This window comes from Anas platyrhynchos, chromosome 4 (assembly GCF_047663525.1).
Source record: "Anas platyrhynchos isolate ZD024472 breed Pekin duck chromosome 4, IASCAAS_PekinDuck_T2T, whole genome shotgun sequence".
Classification (NCBI taxonomy): Eukaryota; Metazoa; Chordata; class Aves; order Anseriformes; family Anatidae; genus Anas; species Anas platyrhynchos.
In genome coordinates, this window is record NC_092590.1 from 24,029,925 (window position 1) to 24,042,491 (window position 12,567).

The window sequence follows — 12,567 nt, forward strand, 5'->3', positions numbered from 1 at the left end:
ACAAAATAACATAAAAAATAGCTAATGCAATTAACAAAATATATTTTTGGATTCAAAGATTGGGGATAGGTAGCCCTGACTGTGATTATAGGCCTTGAGATTTATAGCTTGCTCATTATTCACTCTCTAGGATGCTAATGGGATCCCAGAGCTGTGTATTATTGGAATTTATGGGCAAATGGCGATGTAGCAACACGCTGAGTTGTTGGAAATTTCCATATTTGCTGTGTTTTGATGGAAGACTCTTCATGGAAATGTGTTTCCTAATTTGGTTTGGCCTCCTTGCTGCCAGCAGATGCTTGTGAGGTTATATAAAATAATTTTGTACTACTTGCTGGAAAATACAGAATGGCAAGTTGAGTTGGGGTTGTGGGAACATAAGAAATTAGCATTTTCAGCCTTTTGCATCTGAGACTAAATAAAGGCACCTTGAAGGGGGAAATGAGGTGTCCACGAAGCCAAGTCCACCAGAAATTGTGGAATTTTAATCCTCTTGTTCCACATACTCAGGAGCACTGAGGCCTCCTATCTTTCTCAAAAGAAAAGGTAAATCTTATTCTTGGGATTAAATTCTTCTGGATTTGTGCATAACAGAGTTTTGATTAAGTAGTAGGCACTGGGGTATATAACTGACCTGACAGTACTTGTTCTGGGATAAGAGGGAAAGATCTAAGAAACAAAACACATACCATCAGTCTTACTTTTCCTTTTTTATGTTTGCCTCACCTGGAAGCATGAAAAAAATTCTGGTGTCAATGGTTGATCAAAAAGCTAGAGCAGTGCATGTCTGTTAGTAAAAACACTGGAGCTGCTGTGTAATTTTCATCTATTCAATCTCACAGGATGAGAGCGTTACAGGAGGGTCACTTTTCAGATCCAAGACTCCGTGCTGATTTCCACCCCAGGTGACTTAATTCAGTAGGGTTAAATAGCAAGCTATATGCTTCCTAAATTACAGATACTTGCTATCCTTATGTTTGTTTTTTATTCATTACTGGATTGTACTCATGACACGTTCTTACTCTTTTCTGATTTATAATGGAACTCTTTATTGAATTATTGAGCACAACTTTTAAATAAAACATCAAAGAATTCTCTTCTACCGTCATTTCTCCTACAGTCATAAGATGCATCAACCCTTAGGACCGCTTTCTTTATCAGAATACTAACACTTCTAGACTTATTCCTAAATGTGCTGTGCACTAAAATCCACTATAGCCTTTTTTTTTTTTCCTTTTGAAAGTGAGATGACTTGCCTAATAATTATGCAAGATTAGATTGCTTTATGTACAAGTATCTTATATAGGATCTCTTTGCACATCTGAGGTGGCCAGTAAGAACCCATGGTTTTGTCTGCTCTGAATCCCATTTTACAGGTGAGAGAGAACAAAGTACTTACAGAAAATGTCTGTAAATTGCTTCTTAAAAATAAGTCCATAATGCGTTTAGAAAAAGACCAGAGTCTGACTTCCAGCCTATGGTCCTCTTCCTTGTTCTGCATGCTATAGTTTTGGGTACTGCTTTGCTTAGGCTACCTGGAGAGCTGCAGTGAATCCAGACTTGGTTATTAAACTGAACTGCCATCATTTGTCTGCCATACAGTTTGTATGGAAGTCAAACTTAGAGTTCAGGTCTTCTCATGGCCACTTGTGTTAGCTCTACGTGTTAATGCTTGATTGGGATTTGTCTGCTTGTTTCAATGCATTAACACTGGGATCACTGTTGTAGAATAGCTTTATGCTACCTTTGAGGTCCTTGTCACTTCCATAGAGCCAGTAAGTCTGGTTTGTGCCTGGAGGAGATTAGTGTTTAGTTTGCACGTAACAAAGACAGGGAGTAAAGCACTATTCAGTTCTTGCAGAACACCAAGAAATGGTTTGCACTGGTGAGTGTTACGCTTTTAGGATGGATGAGATGAGGCTACTGGGAACAGCATTCAATTTCTGAAAGTAAAGCATAAGCTTTGATTCACAGAAAATGAAACTTGGAAGAGCTTGGCACTTTTTTTTTTTCTTTTTAATGAAATACCAGAAGGAATACATAACTGATATATGTTTAAATGTTTAATTTGTGTGGACACTTATTTAATATATATTTTTGTGAACTGGCTATTTTTCTAAAGGCTAGCAAAGGCATGCTAGGATATCTGAACTGGAAACCCTTCCTATTGTATCTTGTCTATTGTATTGTACTCCCTCAAAAGGGAATAGGCAAGAAAAACAACTGATTTCAGTACTGACTTTGAAAAAGGGGTGTGTGTGTGTGTGTGCGTGAAGGGGACATTGCTTCACTGGCGAGAGTTTTCTCTAACTTTGGCCCAAGATCAGGTTTTCTGAAGCTGAGCAAGATTTCGGTAAGTGCTTGGGCAAAATGATGAAAGAACAGTCAGTGAAGAGCTTTGAATGCAAAGACACTGCCTTGAGACTTGGGAAGGCCCTGACCTGCCTTTAGGTGGAGGCTGGTAAATATATTGAGGAAGCTGCGCTATCTGCTTGCCCCAATTTTCGGCTGTTCCCTAGCTTCTATTGCTGGTCACTGACAGAAATAGCATTTGAGCTAAGCAGTACTTTGGGGCCTGCCACGCATTGGCCATGATCTGTGTTTACTTGTGTGGATTTGGCGAGATTTATGAGACTCTGGACAACAGAAGATTTTTCTTATTGTTTGGGGCTGTTAGTATGTTTTCAGTTGGAGCTCTCCTAAAAGACTGATTCCCCTGCCCCCTCATTTAAAAGCAAAGCAAGGTAGTCAAAGATGGTTCACAATGTAGTTAGATATAAAACTGCCTTTTGAATCCTGCATCAACCCACCTCCGTGACAGCTTCTCATACAAATCCTAACAATGGAGTTTCTTTGCTTTATGATCTGAATTATTTTCCCTTTTGCCTTCAGGGCCCTAGCAATGTCTTTATAAATTAGTTTTTTATACATATATCAGGTGCTCGTGGCAGTGCAGGGTCAAATATTCTGTAATCATTATCTAATACTGAATATACATATGTAGCATTTCAAAGATCTGCTTTAGTTTGCAGCGTTTCTGTGAGGCATGCTATCAAAGAAAGCTTCTTGTCCCAGTTTCCCCAGCTGACTGTAAATCTTTCTTGCCTTTACTGCTCAAATGTTAGTAGGCATCTCTTGTGCAGCTCTCAGCTTTCTATCAACTACTGCTTCTTCCCTGAGCTGTTGGAAACTCCCAAATTATACATCTGTAGCTCATGTTTCATTTGCAAGAATCATTCATTTCTGCCCTTAATTCCTGTTGCAGCTGGCAGTGGGGATTGTGGCAGTCCCAGACTGTGCTGCAGTACTTGACACTGCAGATCCTCCTACTGAAACTTGAGCGTCTTCCTTCCATCACGCTGCAAGGTCTTTTCATCTGTTACTGGTTGTTTAGGTTGTTTGCTAGACTCCAACAGCATATTTTCACTCCTACTGTGCTCTGATACAAAAAGCTAAATTGTATAAAAGACAAAGGAGACAGGGTTTTTGTTATCTTTTTCCAGGAGAGTTCCTAAATTTTTTCCTGATCCACTTCTCCTGGCCTCACACAAATAATGTAGCTCCACAGCCACCAGCAGGTGAGAAGATGCTGTTGTGCTGGGGGCTAAGCATGGTAGTACAGCACTGCTGCTGTGTATGGGACTCCTGCTTTGGTCACAGCTGGCTTCCTCAGATCCATGAAGATCACTGGCTTTGCAGTTTGGGTTCCCTCAGGTCTGGAGACTGAGCTGTGTTTTCCTGTACAAGTCTGAGAAGCCAGTTTAATTGGTGGGCTTTGTGGCACATGCTTTGAAGGCAAGGAAGGTAAATGTTCAGTGTGGTACCAGTGAGATGATCTGTGCATGCTAATGTCTTCTGTGCCCTGGAAAATAATCCAGGAGTTCCATAATTAAGAGGAAGAAAGTGCCAAAGCTGTAAACCGACTTGCATTATTTTCTGATACATACTACACCTCAGGTGGACTTGGTATTTAGGAACTGTGCTTCCAATTTTTAACAAGGTGCTTCCAAGCTATATCCTTTCCCTTTCCTTTTCTCAAGCCACCTCACTTCCAGCCTTTCACAGTTTGGTGGTAGTTTCATTTTTTGACTCCTAGCAGAAATATGAAATAGGCTGCTTTTGTCTTGCGTTTGTGGAGATGTGCTAAAAGTCCAGCAGGGAGCTCTGCGATCAAACGTTTCTGAAAGCAAACTGTGTGCGGAGGTGGGAGACAGGTTTCTGTGTCGGAGTTTCATGGAGGGATACCTGCATGCTCTCTGCCCTGCCTAGCAGGGAGTAGGGGAAGGGGAATGCTTCTCAGCCCCCATCTTTGTCCATGGCTGTGCTGGGAGCCGGGAAAGGTCCTTGCCTTTGACAGAAGACCAAGTGTATGTGCACTGCGAGGAGCACGAACTTCGTACCAGAATTAAAAATGGTAGTAAATCAGAAACTGAATCAGATTTTTACGATGGTGTCAACAACAAGAAAAACTACTTTTGTTTAGGGACTGTGCCATCAGGAATGTTGTATGCAAGGCAGCAGACAATGCCCACCTCTGTGACATTGCTTAAGAAAGAAGAACAAAAGGGGAGAACAAGAACAATGGCCTTAGAAGATATGATCTGTATTCCAGGGCTTCATTAGAATTGGTTGCTTAAGAACGCTGGATTTATTTTTTTTTCCTGTCATTGGAGGCTTTTAAAGATAAGCTAAATATGTTCTGTTAGTCTAGGTTTGCTGTACGTTGTCTTGTAAGAAGATGGGCAAAAATGACTTGTAATGATTCTGTCACCTTATCTGAAAACAATAGGTAACTTTATCCCACTTTTCTGGGGAAACTCCCCAGGTTAAGCATGTTTCTACACCCTGCTGTCAGCGGTGTTCATGTGAGCTGTGGTTCTTGCAGACACGGGTCAGGTAGAGAACTTGCACTCCTTGAGGGATGTAGTGCCCCATTTTTCTCTCTAGCACGACAGCAGCAAAATCTGTGATCATTGTCCTGCAGAGAAGTGATAATTAGGTAAAGAGAAAGCATGATAATATGATGTAGCATAAAGGGTTTTCACATGAATACAGATGCATTACTCCCAACCATTGAACCTACACTTTATGAAAATCATCATGCATTTGGTGCCAGGAGCTCTTTCCTAATCTCATGCCATCTGTGCATCTGGCAGAATATTACAGGAAATTCATTTGTACATCCACTTGGGAGTGTACCCTTCCTATTTAAAAGCAAAACCAAAAAAAATCCCACCACTTTTAGATGATATCTTATGATGAAAGATACTAGTTTTTAAGCAGAATACTGTTGAGAGGATTAATTCTTTTCCAGCTGGAGGAGTTGTTTTCTCAAAATGGTGTCACCAGCTCACAACTATACCAGCACAGTGCTGTTCACAATATTCCCATCTTCAGGAGACATTTCAACAAGAAATTGGTTTCTGTCCTAAAGTGTATGGTCAACAGAAAAATAATTCTGACAATGGTAATAATAGTGGTGTGAAAGAAGAGAGGTCTACTTTCCCAGATGAATTCTCTTACAGTGTGGTAGCTGGCAGTGTGTGCGCTTTATTGAGCTCATGACAGTAGGCAGGTGGGTTCACCACAAGAGATCGCCACTCCCATCTATTTTGAGGTGACTATTTAATAGGTAGGACTCCTCGGCATGGAGAAGACCTCTGTGTAAGGATGTTAAAGAAGTATTAAGTATGAAAACAAATGAATTGTTCTGAGGTAATGAGTTATGTTAGAAAGCACTGTGAACAAGCATTCAAAAGAATGAGGTGCTAGCAAATAAAACGATCAAGCAGCGAGTTTACAATTAAAGGGGAAAACATGATACAAGTAAAACTAAACTGTGGAAGTTGTAAGATGCTCTGGATGTGGTAAATGTGTACTTTTTCAGGCAAATTCACTGGGGAAAGATCCATCAAAGGTTTTTAAAGATGTATACTTGAAGTCCAAGTTTGGGAAATCTTCACACTGTAGGAAGAAGACAGTGCCAATCTATCCTTATCACATTCTTGTCTTTTATTCCTTCCTGGTTATCTGCTGCTGAGCCAGATAGACCTTTGGCTTGGCCTGGTGTCCTATAGCCTTGTATTCACTTGAATATATTTGCACAGCTACATTCACTAATACTAAGCTCAGTGATGTGCACTTTATATATTTCTTTAACACATGCAGTTGCTGGATTTTTTTATTTTTTACAAAATAATACAAGGATTTGAGTACATTGCAGATTAGTCACTTTATCAGGATCACTTGCTGTGTACTATGAAAGAGAAAAAGTCGATTCTTCTGTGTGACCAATGAAGAAGAATTCAAAGCAGATGTCTGCTCAAGTGAACACAGCTTGTCTTTATTTTGGGAAATATATGAACTGTAATCATTTCCACAATCATTTTCTTGCAGTCAGAACCTAAGCCTCTTCGCTGCCTTTCATTTGTGGTAAAGCATTCTCTGTTTAAGTGTTTAAATCTATGGTACAGAGGTAGCGCTCACCTCTGTGCAAGTAGTGTTCAGAAAGTGTGCGGTACTCCGCAGAAGATACTTGCACTTTTGCAGGATTATTTCCAATATGTAGTGATCATCAGTTAGGTAAAAGGAAAATAATCATCATGTAACTGTTGCTGAGGTCTAAGATTAGAAGTCTTCAGCAGTTGCCTCTCTCTGGGTTGCTACTGGACAGAGCCAGGCATTACCTCAATCTCCTGATGCAGATGTAATCAGGACGCCTGTCTCAGCTATACAGCATTTTGCAGTACGTGGTGCGTTGGATGTGTTAGTGGATTCTCCACATCATCCTTCTCACCTCTGCGGGCAGTATTTGACATCAGAGGATGCTGCTGAGTGGCAGCGAACAGTGGGAGGGCCAGGGGAAAGTGAAGGGAGGAAACTGCTCTTGCTTCTTCTCCCCCTGCACCCATTTCTTCCTCAGGGAGCCCATTTGGCCCTGTAGAACTCTCTATTTGACCCTTTTCTCACTGTCCTCCTGAAGGGAGTTGAATGAATACACAGAGGGCTTTGGGCTTTTTTTGTGTGTAATGGTTGGAAGGTGAGAGGAAGCAGAGGGAAGGTGTGGGAATGAATGTTACAGAAGATGACAGTAAGAGGTGTATGAATAGGTTTTAAATAATACTGATAAATATTAGTGGTTTAGTTTGTTAATGATGTGATGTCACAAACTCTTTCAAGTATAAACTTGCTAAGATTTCATTTGTGGGGGAAGAAAAACTTCTTTTTGTAGCAAAAAGCTTTGTAGCACTAGAGAGAATAGTCACTTGCTAGGAAAGACCTTCCCTTCCTGCATCTCATAGCTCCCAGCACCTTGAGAGGTACAACACTTAAACTGTTTAGCCAGTAGAATCTAATGGGAAAAAAAAAAATCATATTTCAAACTACTACAGAATTTGTTTAGCTTCTTCTCTCTCTCTTCCTCCCCAAATCCCAATTATGGCAGATGAACAAAACGCCACAGGTGTCCCTTGCCTCCTTCACTTGTCAGACATTCTCATGTCTCATTTCACACCCTGGCTAGCTCAATGTTATAAGATATGTGCAGTCTTCTAATTTATGGTTAACAAGTCTATATTATCTTTGAAATCCCTGTTGTCATGCAGTAACAATTCCCAATGCAGGTTCAACTCAGTGCTACGAATTTCTCATAAGTTTACTGAAAATATGAAACAAGTCTTAAGGAAAGAGGGAAAACTTATTATAAAAATTGTTTGCAGGTGTCAAATGAAGAGTGCTGTAGAAATACATGTGTGTAACACTTAAACCAGAGTCTCGTAATAAGAGATGGATAATGATAAGCCTATACGTTTCACAGCTCAGAAATTAATTTCTTAGACTTCTGTCATTCAAGAAAATCACATTCCAATCACTGCAAGTGACCTGAGTTTTCATACTTACAGTAATCTCCTGTATTAACAGTGTACCAGAACTAGTTCCCTGAAGGATAAGGCTGATTTCCTTACCCAGTCAGCCCTCACTTTGAAGTCTGGATTGGGATGGTGATGGAAAAGTTCCTGCAAAGGTTGAAGTACTGAGCCTTAAAGCATTCTTTATTCTTCCAGTATAATGATGGCAAATCCACCTTCTCTCATTTCAATCTTTTGAGTAAGTTCCTAAAGCAGAGAGAGGCAGTTTCACCTCACTGTGCTTAACCCTTTTAGTTCCTTTCCCTTCTAGATCTTGTCCAACTGCTGTTAATCCTATAGGACATCTTATTTCAAGATTTTGATTAATCTTGCAAAAGTGCAATTTTTAGCAAGGCTTTTCCCTTCTAGGAGTACATTTCTGTTGCTTATGTGATACGCTTTTGTTTAAGCTGCTTAATGAATTACATCCAGTGTTTGAAGATATGCAGGGTTGGGCAGCTCTTGCAATACCAAATAGCTGAGAATATGCCTGTCTGAGGAGGGAGGCCCTTCTTGGAAGGGCCAGCCATGGCTGTGCCTTTTCTCCATGTCCAAAGGCTCTGTGGCCCCTTGCTGCCTCTCCTGAAGATGCTAAGGGGCACGTGCATGCTGAGTGCTTACCTGCTGCTGCCCTTGCCCCAGCTCTGCTTTGTGTGCCAGCCCTGGTACAGCAGTGCTGTGAAACCATCCCCAGCAGCTGCATGCTGATTGCTGGGGTGCACTCTCTGCCCGTGTCAAGGATCAGAAGAGGTGATAAGGCCTTTGTGATAATTTGCTTTGCCTCTATTGACCTGTCCCCTTCTGCTGTAACTTCTCCACAAAATATTTGGCTGTGTGTGTCACGGCTTGTTTGCTCTGGCAGCATCCAAGCACTCACTGAGGGAAGCTCTCTTTAGATGTAATACAGAAAGAAGTACTGTAGTCTCAAGTCATCACCTCTAAATATTGAGTTAGAAATTTTATCAAAGTGTAATGACACCATGAGCTAACTCTGTGCTTCAAAGCATAGCCTCTCTTCCCCTTCTGAAATGGAAATGCTCATTATCTGCATCACTGGCATAACCCCCTCCCTGCTGCCTCTCTTCAGTGCTTTTGTGACAGCTTCTAAGTGTTCAAAATGAAGTATTGCTGTTGTGGATCAGATGTGTATGTAGCAACTAATGCTGTTCATATGCTGGATTATCTGGCTGAGGGTGTATCTAACTTGGTAGTGTTAATTTCAGTGGGGGAGACAAGGAAGAAATCAAACAAAAGAAGAATAGTAACAACTTCAGTAATACATAACATTCAGATCAGTCTGTTTCACTTCATTAGAAAGCTATAATATACCTGCTATCACTATAAAAGTGAAAGCACATAGTTAATTTTTCAGGGAGAAGTCACTCTCTTTTTCTACTGTGGTGCTCTGTGAAGCCCCCTGAAATTTTAAGATCCACCAATACAAATAATTATTTTTGGCCCTGATGTCAAAGTTCACTTAAATGCAGCCTGGAGTAAGGCAGTCTGGCTGGCAGCATGAGTTGTGCTCTTTGCTTGATTGTTTGCTTCCCTGAAGGGCACCAAAACCAAAAGATGCTCCAGCATCACCGAGTGGGAGCTTAGCTGGGTAAGCAAATACTAACTCCCAAAACTTGCAGTTCAAGCAGGAAAGTGGAAGGCGAAAGACTGCCAAGCTGAATGAACTAACTCCCTTGTAACAAGACGCTGAAGGCACCACCATGCCAGCTTCTGACAGTAGCTGTCTTTTGCTGGCTTATATAAGATTTAGTTATAGAAAAATCTACACACTGGCTCGTATTTCCATCTTTTGCATATGCATTTATAAGATGGAAATCCAAAGATAAGAGACATCCATAAATGATTCATACTAGATATTTAAATGAGCCATGGAAAATATTTAGAGAACTCAGTTCCCTATCTTCAGTGCAGTCTTCAGAATTAGCAAAAATTATGGCAGTGTCTGGGGAATGCTACTGGAGACACTTTCACTTCATAGATGAGCACGCTTCTGGACTGCTGGAGGAGAATAAACAAACCCTCAACATGAACAAGCTTATGTCTTACGTAGGAACTGAAAGTGTAGGAGTCAGTCTTTTACAATGCACTGACTGCTTTTGCGGGATTCAATTTCTAATCTGCTCCCAAAGTGCTGCACCTGCTATTTCTTTCTGCTTATGCTGAACAGAAAACTTTGGTTAACTGTGTGGGCTGCAGAGCTGTGTACAGGCAACAATTCTCCAACACTCCTTGCAGGGGGTAAAGTATCAGTGTACCTAGTGTACAAGTGTACTCTCTGGCCGTGAGGTTCCCAGAAGAGTTAAGGTAGTGCTAAAGCTTGCAAAGGAGATATGTATTTGCAATGTGATTCAGAATCCTTGTCTTCAGCCTGAAAGGGTTTGTGGGGTGAAAAGAGTGTAATGCGCTCACCTGCATAAAGCAATATACATGCTGATCATCCTCATTCTGCTTTAATCTAGCCAAAATCTAGTCTAGTCTACCTTGCAAATGATGCTTGGAGGTGATGAGAATGAATGGTGTGATTTCCAGCACTTAAAACAGTGTTACAGAAATTGTAGGAACCCAGTTGTGCCCCGTGCTTTATGTTGATGGGCATCAACTGTAATGAGAGGTACGAAAGCTTCGTGTCTCACAGAACTGGCTGCTGAAACACTCAAATGGCAACCGCAGCCCATGTGAAATGTTCCCATGTGGGTGTCTGCGGCAAGTGCCGGCCTTTGGGAGGGTGTGATGCTGTGGTGAGCCTGCTGCCTCAGTTCTTCACGCTGATATTATTTCAGCTGCATAAGATCCTGTAGGATGGTACTCCTGAACGCTGCGTACGTCGGGCTTTATTGCAAGCCTACAGAAAAAGGTGCTCCAAGACCAAGTGATCAGAAGCCCTTTTAAATGCAACCTCTCCCTTCCCACCTGAAAGCATGCTGTTCACTGACAGCTAGACAAATACCATCCTTGCTGCAGGGGTTGGCAGGGGAAGCAGAAAGGGCTTGTCCTGGAGCAGCTTACCAGTGTGCGGCCCCATGGCCTCAGCTGTGGGAATCCCTCAGGGGCAGCGACCCTGCCTGGCTGGCTCGGGGGGTAGTGGCCATCTCCACTGAAATGCCTTGAGATGAAAGGGCTGGTGCAGCCTGTGGTGCTTTGGGCCATGCGGCTGTCAGCATCTGCTTCATGTCATTGCTGAGCACAGCTGGGGCACAGCCCCACGTGGTGCGTGTCTTGTGGCTGCTGTGTGTCGCCCGGTTCTAACCCCTAGGGTCAGCAGTAGCTCCTTCTGTGTACGCACAAGTTGACCAAAATAATTTTTTTCCAAGAGTAAGACATTTTTAGATGCAAGAGAAAGAAAGAAGTAATGGTGGGGAGGAAAAGTGTAGAAGAATCACAAGGGAGATAGGACTAAGACAGTTACCAACCTGAGAATTCACCTAATCTAGGTTCAGCTAGAAGCCCTTTTGTTTCTTCATGGGCTTGCTGAGATTTTCCTAAGATAGGTAAGTTCCAAGTGAAGGCATTTCAGACCTTGTTACTATCCTGGCAACAAGGCAAATCTTAGCTATTTTTTCTTCCACTGAAAAAACAGAGATTCTTTTATAATCTTGCACAGGGTAGTATAAGGAAGCTTTTGCTTGCCCCGAGTCACTGTGCGGTTAACAAAAAGCTGCAGAACGGAATTGGCAGCTCTTACTGATGCTGTGGTCTCAGTGCTTCTGACTGCTACAGTTTGAAGGCTGGCATACTGCTGCTGCTATGGTCAGCGTTAGCAGAATGAATGGCCTTCACGTGCCTGACCTTGTGCTTCCACACTGCAGCGCCTGTTGGAATTAGCAGCAGGGAAGGAAATGTGAAAGGTTCATAGATAAGGCAAGTGCAACTGGCTGCTGGTAATAGTCTGGCAGTGACCATGATTTAAAAGTCAAATAAGCATGTAGCCCCTGAATGAGCAGAAGCACTCCTGAAGTGTAGCTGTTTATCTGAATAATTATTCAAATGACATTATGGAGTTTCTCGTTGAATGTTAGGATGATTTCCAGAACTAGTTTCCCTGCTCTGAAAACAGAAAGGGGAGAGAAACAACACTGCCAAATCTGAAAGCGCAATCTGGAGTCTGAATGAATTTTTATTTCTTATGCCTAGCGGGTGGCCAAAGTTAGAGCCTTGCTTGCATCAGTTTGTTCCCAGTGTTGTCAGTAATATCCTTGGTGATACCCTGCTCTTGTACGCAGTAATTTTTTGACCAGGTGTAAGTTGTTTGCCTGGGTTGGCACACAAGCATAGGGGAAACAGATCATCTTTCTTTGTGTTGGCTCTTCACAACTTGTGGCAGTAAAAACACGAGGGTTAGGAAGTTTTGGAGACCTTCAGAAGCAGTGCCATGCTCTTCCATCACCCAGTAACCTGTTTTGAACAACTGCAAAAGAAAATACACGGATTTGTCAGACGTGGTTCTGTATCACATCCAGCAAATGAAGCCAAAGGAGGCTGGAGAGAACCTCAGGGTTGTACACGTGTGCATGTTTGCTCTGCTCAGCTTTCTCCCATACAGGCTGTGCTGCTGCCTGTGGGGGGCAATAACAGACAAGTGTTCTCCCTGCTGACCCGGCAGGCAAGCAGCAGTACAGCTAACGTGACAGCAGGAAAAAGCAGG

At 42.1% G+C, this 12,567-nt stretch overlaps 1 long non-coding RNA gene across 2 annotated transcripts in view; it reads left to right on the forward strand.

The window, feature by feature from the left end:
• Positions 1-12,567, forward strand: part of LOC106020326 (uncharacterized) — a 54,851-nt gene that overhangs the window by 28,264 nt on the left and 14,020 nt on the right. The window lies entirely within an intron of this gene.